We start from the raw sequence: 11259 nt of genomic DNA, 5'->3' as shown, positions 1-11259 counted from the left end.
TTGGAGTCCCTACTTCTCATTATTCTTTGTATATACACAGGAGTGGAATTACTGGGTTATAGATTACCTTTCTGTTTAACATTTTGAGGAATTGCCAGACTATTTTCTAAAACAGCTACACAACTTTCCACTCCCATCAGCACCGTAGAGGAGTTTTCATTTCTTCGCACCTTTTCCACCACTTCTTATTTTCCTTTTTAAAAAAATTATAGTCATCCCAGTGCGTGTGAAGTGGTATCTCAGGGTGGTTTTGATGTGCGTTTCCTGAATGGCTCATGGTCATGCTGGGCATCTTTTTAAGCACTTACTGGCCATTTGTCTATGTTTGGAGAAATGTCTATTACATTCTTTGCTCAATTTTTAAATTGGGTTGCTTTTTTATTGAGTTGTAAGAATTCTTTTTTTAAAAAAGATTTTTTAAATTTATTTATTTGAGAGACAGAACATGAGAGAGAGAGAATGACAGGGAAGGTAGAGGGAGAGGGAGAAGCAGACTCTCCACTTGATCCCACAACCCAGGATCATGACCTGAGCCCAAGGCAGATGCTTAACCAACTGAGCCACCCTGGTGCCCCTAAGAACTCTTTACATAGTTCAGATACATGTCCCTTATCATACATACGTTTTGAAAATATATTTTCCCATTCTGTGGGTTGTCTTTTCATTCTCTTGATGGCATCCTTCGAAGCACAAACATTTAAATTTTGATGATATCCAATATTTCAATTTCTTTCATTCATTTTTTTTTTTGCATGTACTTTTGGTGTTGTATCTAAGTAACTATTGCCAAATCCAATGTCCTAAAGATTCACCCTTATGTTTTCTTCTAAGAATTTTATAGTTTTACCTCTCACATATAAGTCCTTGATCCATTTTGAGTTAATTTTTGTATATGGTATGAGGTAGGGGTTCAACTTCATGTTTTTGCATGTGAACATCCAGTCGTCCCAGCACCATTTGTTGAAGAGACTCTTCTTTCCCCATTGAATGATCTTGGCACCCTTGTCAAAAATCAACTGACCACTGGGGGCCCTGGGTGGCTCAGTTGGTTAAGCCTACGACTCTTAGTTTCGGCTCTTGATTTCAGGGTTGTGAGATGGAGCCCCACATTGGGCTCTGGGCTCAGCAGGGAGTCTGCTTGAGATTCTCTCTCTTCCTCTCCCTCTGCCCCTGCCCCTGCTCATGTTTTTTTCGCTTTCTCTCTCTCTCAAATAAATAAATAAATCTTTTAAAAAATCACCTGACCATGGATATGTAAGTTCCTTCTGGACTCTCAATTTTGTCCCATTGATCTATATGGCAATCCAATTCCAGTACCACACTCTCTTAATTACTGTTGCTTTGTAGTAAGTTTTGAAATGGGCAGTGTCATTCATCCAACTTTGTTCTTCTTTTACAATATTGTTTTAGTAATTATGTGTCCTGTGCATTTCCATATGAATTTTAAGATCAACTTGTCAATTTCTGCCAACCCCCCCCAAAAACCTAGCTAGGATTTTGATAGGAATTGTGTTGGATCTGTAGATCGCTTTGGAGAGTATTGCCATCTTTACCACTTTGTGCTTTTTCAATAGCAACAGGCCCTGCTAGCCTCCCTATCAGGTAGTAGGTACAATGATAGCCAGAGTTTGTTGAAGTCAAAGTTTGTTCATTATTTGAATTTCATTTCAGTCCCGGGCTGCATTGTCCACTATAGAGGCCACTGGCCACCTGTGGCTATTGAGCACTTGAAATATTGCTAGTCCAAATTGAGATGTACTGGTTATTGAAAGACGTGACTGATTTCAAAGATTTATAACAAAAATGGAAAATATTTCATAAATCATACTAATATTGATTACACATTGAAATGATAATATTTTAGATATGTTAGTTTAAATAAAATATGCTATTCAAATTATTTTTACCTATTTCTACTTTTTTAATGTGGCTACTGGAAAATTTAAAATATCTTTGTGGTTTGTATCATATTTCTATTGGTCATCATTGGTCTAGGGATTTTTTTGAAGTTTTTATTTATTTAAGTAGTCTCCACACTCAGTGTGGGGCTCGAACTCTCAACCTGGAGATCAAGAGTTTCATGCCCCTCCGACTGTGCCAGCCAGGTGCCCCCAGTCCAGAGATTTTTTTTTTTTATTCGACAGAGATAGAGACAGCCAGCGAGAGAGGGAACACAAGCAGGGGGAGTGGAAGAGGAAGAAGCAGGCTCACAGCGGAAGAGCCTGATGTGGGGCTCGATCCCATAACGCCGGGATCACGCCCTGAGCCGAAGGCAGATGCTTAACTGCTGTGCCACCCAGGCGCCCCCCAGTCCAGAGATTTTTAACGTGGAGTTAATGTGACAGAGCCATGCAGTGAGATTTAGGACGTCTTGGAATCCCTTGAACATCTGTGTAAAATCTTGTGCGCATGGGTGTGCATTAGTTATTTATTGCTGCCTAATGAATGATCCCCAAATTTAACAGCTTAAAAACCAAATATTTATTATCACAAGGTTTGTGTGTCAGGAATCCAGGTGTGGCTTAGCTGGTGCTGCATTCATCTGACAGCTGAATCCACTGAACGTGGATCTGTTTTTACTCACGTGGCTGTTGGCAGGTCTCAGTTCCTTGCTAGCGATTGACCAGAGACATTAGTTTTTTGTCATGTGACTCTCTCCACAGTGCAGCTTACAAGATGGCAGCTGGCTTCCTCAGAGTGAGTGAGCTACAGAGCAAGAGACTGAACCAGCAAGATGGAGGCCACAGTCTTTTATTATTGTTATTATTGTGGGAAAATATACATAAGGAAGCCATAGTCTTTTTGTAACCTAATCCCCCCACTTTTACCACATCAAATTCATTTGGAACAAGTCACTAAGTCCAGCCTACACTCAAGGGGAAGGGATTACTCAAGGGTGTGAATACCAAGAAAATATTGGAAGCCATCTTAGAGGTTGCCTATCACAGCGTATCTATGTGGGTTTTTTTTTTCTTTTTTTCTGGAAAGACCTAAACTTTTATATGATTCTCAAAGAAATCTCAGGCCACCCCTCATTGTCTCCCTCCCCCTTCCCAAAAAGGTTTAAGAACTAGTTTGGAGGGAACTAAAATGGAGGTTTTGACTAACGAAGAGATTTTCTTCCAAAATTTCAGTGCTAACTACAAGATCTAAGCACTCTGTCATGTTTAAAAAATATATAAGATAAAAACTCAATGTACACTGAAGTGAGATGATCACAAGATTTGTTTTTGCACAATTTACATAGTTTTCCCCCAGGCCCATTAGAGTTTGTGAGCTGCTAATGTTCTGTGTTCTCACCGATGGTATTCATGTCTCGGGAAGGGTAAATGGGTCCATGGTTTTCTGTGACAGTAGAGCTGATATGAAAATATAGATTTCTCTAGTCCAGATGGTTCTATAGTGTCTGGACTCTTCTCTAGAGGAGCTCAATTTCTCCCCATAATCTCTCAGGCAGTGTTCCCCATACTCAGACACCAGGGCTTCTGGAATGGTGCACTGAGGCTGGGGTTGAGCCACGTCCTTGTGGCTCCATCACTTAGCATTGCTGGTTATGATTCCAATCTTATTAGCTCCTACTGTAGGGAGGGTATTAGTTTCTCCTCACTTTACCTTCTTGCCTTTGTCAACATCTCCCCTTGGTTTTATAAAAACCAAGTGTGTGAACTTCTCCTGGAGCTGAGATTTCCAGAGAAGGGTCTTAGCCAAACCTCAGTGATGGGGGTGGATAAAAGGGAATGCCCAGCCTCTTTATTCTGCCAGCAAGTGGAAGTGAAAGCATTAAATTGGGCCAGATATGCTGTTATTCTTGGAAAATAGTTTCTGGATCCAGCAGTTGAATTCTCTCTCCCTGTAATGAAGGACTGAGCAGACATGTGAGAAGCAGGTCTCCAGATATGTGCATTACTAAGCTCCCAGGGGCAAAGGCAAGAGCCTGTACTTGAGTCATAGAAGAAGAAAGAGACCATGCCACTTAAGTAAATGTGTTTTTTCTTCTCCTTGGCCCTTGGAATGAATCTCCATCTGTTTCTGTAAGGAAAATTCATGTCTTTTAGGACTCAAAGAAAATGCCTATTCTAATAGGTTCCCTGTCGACTGCTCTAGTTTACTTGTCTTCCAGTCTCCGGGCAATTTAAAGATTCTGCAAGGTATTTATTGGTCTGATTTTTGTCACAAGCACTGGTGACAGGAGGGGTTAGAGATAAGAAACCAGGGACTCTGATATGGAGAAAGTTCCAAATTCTGGCCTGGCAGATGCTGTCTTGTTTCTGATCCTGCTCTTGGGCTAGGAACCAGATGAGTCTTGGACTGAGAGCCAGGAGGCCCTAGGCTCTAGAACTCTCCCCATGTCCCTCATTTACCCTGGGGCCTTACTTTCTCCATCTATTGGCTGAGGGGACTGGGCTAGTTGACCTCAAGGGCCTGTTTGCTCTGTCCCTGGATGATTTCCATCTCCTTCTGGATGCAGCATGCAGAACAGCACATGCCAAGAGTGAGGAAACCCACCCTCTGGGCCCTGGGCTAGCAGCAGCAGCGAGTTCTGCCAGTGCCCTTGTGTGAGAGGCATAAGCTCAGCTACTCCCAGACCCGGGCCAGCCTTACTGGATCCCAGCGCCTGGCAACCCCAACCCTACGCCTCCACCATCCAAAGCAGCCACCCCGATTAACAATAGAAAAGCTGTGTGGGGTTCAGGCACGGAGTCAACACTCCCTGAGAGCTCAAACGGGGCCATCAAATGCGTTTCCCTTTGAAAATCAGCACCTAGGAGTGAGTATGCCCTTAATCATCTAACCGGTCCTTTTTTCCACCCTCTCTCCCAAATCTCAGTTGTTATAAGAATGTTCACTGGGTTTGGAATTATTACAAATAAAAAATGCCAGAAGATTTTTGGATAAGAAACACTAAGCTCTGCAGCTTCCGGAGAACTCAGAGAGGAAGAATGTGGACGGCACTGGAAACCAGTCCTGGCTGGTTGCCTGCTCAGAAGCTTCCGGTTGCATCTGGACTCCCGGGAACATTCCGGATGGCACCTCGGAGGAGCTCAGCAACGGAGGACAGTGGGCTCAGCTGCTCTGACATGCCATTTGGAGCCTAAGGCCGAAAAGGAAGATGGGACCCTCAGAAGGCCTCCGGCTCCATCCCGCTTGGGAATCCAGACTCCTGGAAGGGCTGGGGCCAGATGGTGCGAGAAGGCCTGTGACTCACTGTGTTTCAGAGCACAGACCGGGCTGAAAGGTGTTTTCTCAAGCAACAGGAGCAAGGCCTGTGGCTTACAGACGAGGAGGGGGAGCCGCGCATCGACACAGCCAAGCCCAAACACAAGGAGAAAGGAATCACGGCAAAGCTTCCCCGTGCAAGCCGTAGGCTCCCGCTGGGAAGGGGGTGTCGGATGTGGGTATGTGAGCGGGTGGACATCCTGCCTCACTGCTGCGAAAAGTCACTCTGTAACTCAAGCTCTCGTTAGGATTAATTGGGTGGACAGGCCTGGCAGGGCCTTGGAGAACATGAGTACCTTTTTCCTTAGGTCTGTGGCTGGCTCAAAGCACAAGCTTCAGCTGTTCTGGTCAACTCTTGGGAAGCCTCAGCTCCCCTCACAGTTTGGCTACATATAACCTGATCCTCAGACACTCCTCATCCCGCTCCCCGGCTCCTGCCGGGCTGTAACCGGTACTCATCTTTATAACGAACACTGGCCCTCTCGGGAACCTCGTTCGTGACTGACTGTTGATCGGTGACTTCTGCTGGATGTGGCCGTCTCCTGGGGGTGACTGTCATGGGTGGGATCCCATTGGGCCTCACCTCCTGCCCTAGCAAAGGGATGAAACTAAGGTGACCAATAAGAGGGGTGCTGGAAGACAACTGAAAATGAATCATGAGTCTCTAGATGCAAAAGAAGGGGGGACTGGATTTCTCCCGCACGGACAAGGCTTTAAAAAGGCTATTTCAGGAGAAATAAGGGATGAGACGAGACGGATTAATAACCGTTTTTTCGCAATGGTCATGTGGGCTATTGGCCTCGGCTGACGATTTTCAATGACACTCCCTTCCAAGGAACATTGATTGTTGGCTTCCAGTGAAGCCAGCGTTCAACTCTAAGTATCCATCTTCCTCTCCTTCTGCGAGTTGGCCTCCTAGCTTTGAGTACGAAATGCGTGGAAGAGGGTGATGAGGGAGGAGGTTTGGAAGTCATAAGCCTTCTCTCGTGATGTCTCTGAGAGATTCTTTTGATTCAAGGACCACTGCCCATTGGAGGCTGAGGAGACTCCTCAGACAGGTAGGGTCTTGTGTTATGTCATGGGGCCCTGGGCAGGTACAAAGGCCCCAGAGAGCTGAGGCTTCCCAGGCTGCAGGCCTAGCTTTCTTCACATCGAAAATTTGATACTTATTCTTTCGAATCCTCTAGCGGATGTATCTAACCATTCCAAACGCTGTCCTGTCCATCCCCTCATGCGAGCCTCAGGGCAGGCCTTGGGTAGGCAGTACAGGACTTAAGAACATAATATGTAATGGTTTCTCCCAGTTTTATTGAGATACAATTGACCTCTGACATTGTATAAGTTTAAGGTGCACAACATGATGATATGATGTATGTGTGGACTGTGGAATGATTATCACGAGAAGTTTAGTTAACATCCATCATCTCATATAGCTACAAACATTTTCTTCCTTGTGATGAGAATCTACTAGAGTGTTCTTTTTAAAAAAAGACTCATTTATTTATTTTAGAAAGAGAAAGCGCAAGTGGGGGAGGGGCAGAAAGAGAGGGAGAGAGAGAATCCTCAGGCAGGCTCCACGCCCTGCACGGAGCCCCATGTGGGGCTCGATCCCAGGACTCCAGGATCATGACCTGAGCCAAAATCAAGAGTTGGACGCTTAACCGACTGAGCCACCCAGGCGCCCCTATAATGTTCTTATTGATATGTTGGCTGACCCGCTGATGGGCGGTGAGAGGACATTGACTAAAACTTCTACACTTCTGTAAGGTGTTTTCAGAACTCATGTGAGGGGTCCATGCTGGGGAACCCTAGATGTTATATGATCAGGGGCCATAGGACTAAATGTGTGTCTGAAATCACAGGAACTGAAGCCATCGACACTACAAAGAACCATTTTGATGACAGAGAAACTACCAACGTTTATCAGCACTTCAAGAACTGAGGGGAGGCAAACCTACCCTTGGAAAGGAGACTGTGTTGATCAATTTGGGACAGATTCTAGTTTGTTAGAAGCCCAAAACTGTGTTATAAATATTCACGATAATAGAAGAACAATATTTAACGAGGAGCTTCTGGGCTGAAAAAATTGTGATGTGGCAAACTCTTTATAATCCAACAGGTTTGGCAAAAAAAAAATGCCCTTTGCTTTCTGTATGACACATACACAGTTTACTGATATTCCCAGAATTAAAGGCTGGCCAGATACACTGAACAAAACATATTGGGAAAGCCCCGAATCGTTCTTTGACAATTTAGGACTCTGATTGCTCTAAATAAGGAGTTCGAAAAGACATTCACTTAGAAGTTTAGACAGCCCGTGGCCGTCTGCAAACAGCCCTATTTTTGCTGTTGTTCCTAGACAACATTTTTGCCCTGTTCTGTTTTTGCAACTGCAGCCATACCCAAGTTCTAGAAAATTGTGAGAGAATAAAACCTGAGGATTATGGTCAAATTTCACATTTGGCTGGTGCTTGGTGGCCACTGACATTCATCCCATGAGCTTCAATGGCACTGCCTTGTGTAAGAAGTGGAGCTCAGTGCTGTGCGAGATCCCGGGCTGAAAGGTCTCATTGACTGTAAGCTGAAGACTTTTTAAAAATTAAAAAAAAAATTTTAAGACAACATGGGGCTTGAACTCAAGACCTTGAGATCAACACCTGAGCTGAGATCAAGAGTTGGACGCTTAACCGAATGAGCCACCCAGGCGCCCCATGAAGACACATCCTTATTTGGAATTGCCTGTGCTCCAGAAGCTTCTCTGGTCACAGAGATGGGGTCAGGGAGGCTCTGCGGGAAGGATGAACCTTTTTAGATTTTCCAGGAGGGTGAAACAGCGTTACTATTCGTTGACAATGAAGTACATGTAATCAGCCCCGTGAATTTTGTGAAACATAAGTCAGGCCTCTATTTGTTCTGCGACAGGAGAAAAAATTCTAAAACAATTTGCTTAAAGAGGGCAGAGGAAACCCACCTGCGTTAAATCCCCGTACTTTGTGCCCTATCCCCCTCCTTGTTTGTTGTCTTGCTCTCCATCCAGGCTAAAGCTTACAAATCCTCAGTCTCTCCGGCCCCTGCACAGAGAGAGACTTTCCATCTGCAGTGAGACAGCATTTCGGCAACAATGTGGGCAGCAAATTCATCTCAGGTACAAAGTGAAGATTACCGTGGGAGTGGGAGTATTTTCAGAGACAGAACACGTCCTCCCTGCTTCATTAGCGAATTCAGTCTGTTCTGTGGTCGTTTTCCTGAACATTTTGGCTTGGGGGCTGCCTGAGGGGAGCTGCCGCCCTGCTTTCCCCGGAGAGAACGGCACGAAGGGGGTTACCTCATTCCACTGTGGGAGTTTCATCTGCTTCCTGGATGGTTCGGTGTAGGCCCATGTCTAGACTGATTACAAAAGCACCAACAAAACAAAATAAATACCTAACATCTTACAGAAAAGGCACGAAACCAAACAGTATGAGTGAGGAGAACAATGCTTCTGTTGTGACAGGGAGTCTTCGCGAGGATGATGGAATTCCCGCACCCCGGGTTCCAATTTGTAAGGGCAACATTAAACGTCTTGAAGCAGGCCCTGGCTTGAACGCATTCATTTGGAAAGGCAATGTGTTTTGTTAGATAACAGATTTTTGTTTTTTAACTGCCACGAGAATAAAAATGAAGATCGGTACAACGAAGTCTGTCCGTATGCACGCAGATTTCCAAACAGCCTTGCCTCCAGCTCCCCGAAGTCGCCGTTTGTGGATTCTGCCCTTTCTGCTGTGTATCTAATGCGATGGACAAGGCTCCGAGTCGGTCCTGACTTGGCACCCACCTTGCTGTGTGACCTTAGGTATGTCTGTCGGCCTCTCTGGGCCTCTGTTTCTATATCTGTAAAATGAAGGCGTGGGAGGATCACGGTGAGGTCAGGACTCCAACGAAGCACAAGAAGTATGACAATTTCATTGCCTAATGGTGTGGAAACTGGAGGTTTTCACCCCAAAAGAAAGCTCTATCATCTGTCTGGAAGAGCTCTTAAACATGCTGTCTCAAACTGAGGCTCCCGCTAAGTGACTCACTTCAGAATCACCTCCAAAACGCTAGGTGGAGACATAACTCGGTGGCAAACGTGACACCTAATTGAGGGCCTCTTTGCTTGGCCAATAGTTCCATGTAGCCTGAGGCAGACCACGTGGCTCATTTGTTTATTTTCTCAACATGTATTTGTTGAGTGCCTACTCTATGGTAGGCCCCTGGACAGATGTTTCTCCTGGAATCCTGTGCCGCCATCTTTCCTCCCTCTTCCTGTCCCTCTCTCCCTTCTTTGACTTTGGTTGTGTTTGTGGCCTCAGGTACAAAGGGTTGAGCTACAGGGGCAGTTCAGTTCATGGTCCATCATCAGAGCTGCTGAAGACGAGCCCCCTCTCTTGCTTTGTTTAACTCCTTCCTCCCACTCGCGCGCAGAGGCAACCATTTTAATGTGGTCAGTGTGTATCCCTCGGCGTGCATGTATTTTGGGGAAATGTGTGCTGTCCTCTGTGAATATATCTTAATTCGTTTCAATGAAGAGCCTCGGGTGGGATCCACTCTGGACCCGGGTCCTGCTGCTCTGCCTGAGACACTCTTCCCCCTTGGTAATGTGGACAATGTTGACACTTTCTTCAAGTCATCTCCTATGCCTTCTGCAAACACTGGACAATTCATATCCTTTCTTCTACACTTTCTTCAAGGGTTATATCCCTGACCCACTGACTTCTGCTCTCCCATGCATCCCACGGACACCCTTATTATAACTTTTATATTGTACCGTGACTAACTTTGTTTTTAAGATTTTATTTTCACGTCATCTCTACACCCAGCGTGGGGCTCAAACTCACAACCCCATGATCAAGAGTTGCGCGTTCCACCAACCAAGCCAGCCGGGCGCCCCCTGCACCATGATTTCTTGCCTGTCTCCTTCAATACATGTGAATGAAACCCACATGACACAGGGTCTGGCACAAAGCTTTGTTCAATAAATACTTCTATAATGAATATTGGGTTCATCAAACACTTATTGAACACCAACTGTATGCCAGCCCTGTACTCTACTTTTAACGTGAATCAGCCAATGTCGATATATTTATTTCTAAATATATAAAAGTGAATGAAAAGCAATGAGCTGATTTTGTTGGTTCCTTAGCAGACCTGTATCCAGACTAGGGCTATGTCCTTCCAAGAGATACTATCTTCAAATTCTCTAGAACTTTTCTTTGGGAAAAAACCCTCCATAGCCCATAGCGCATTCCTTGGAATCTTCTCAGGAAGGCCTTTGTTTCCTGAAGGCAGATTTGATTTTTGGAAACAGCTAAAAGCCGCTTGGCAGCAAACCTCGTGAATGAGGTGGGTGACGAAGCTGAAGAACATTATTTTTGGTTCCAAACAAGGTGTGACTATAAAGAAATGAGGCTAATTTTTGTATATGGTACATAAACTGGCTCTAAAGCAATTTCAAAAGAGGACTTTCAAACATGTGGCCTTGGCAAGAAAAAAATGTCTCCAACCTAGTACACACACACACTCACACCACACACACACATACTCTCTCTCACACACACACACACTCTCTCTTTCTCTCTCTCTCTCTCACACACACACACACACACACACACACACACACACGATGTATAGTGTCTGCCCCAATACACAGACAAGTAAAATAAAAAATCCTTGGAATTCAGTTTTAAAAAATCAACTACACAAGTTTGGGATAGAAGAGACCCGGCTTGGCCGCCATTCTTGCAAAAACATCTGGGGGTTTCAGTTGGCCCCACGCTCATCTTTCACGCAGAGCGTACCGCGGCTTCTGAGCGAGCGTCCGAGCTCTAGGACCGCTCTGGTGGAGGTCTTGGGCTGCTGTGGAGACATAAGCACCCAGGCTCCATTGTGCGCGGGCTCCCGGGGCCCCGTGGGCTCAGCGAGCAGCAGCACAGCACATGAGGACCACGGACTCGCTGGAGCGCGGGGCAGGGCTGAAGGGGCCGAGGGAGCTGTTTGGAACAACAACAAGAAAACAAATCCAGA

Source organism: Ursus arctos, chromosome X, assembly GCF_023065955.2.
Source record: "Ursus arctos isolate Adak ecotype North America chromosome X, UrsArc2.0, whole genome shotgun sequence".
Lineage (NCBI taxonomy): Eukaryota > Metazoa > Chordata > Mammalia > Carnivora > Ursidae > Ursus > Ursus arctos.
Note: the sequence above shows the minus strand (reverse complement) of the source record.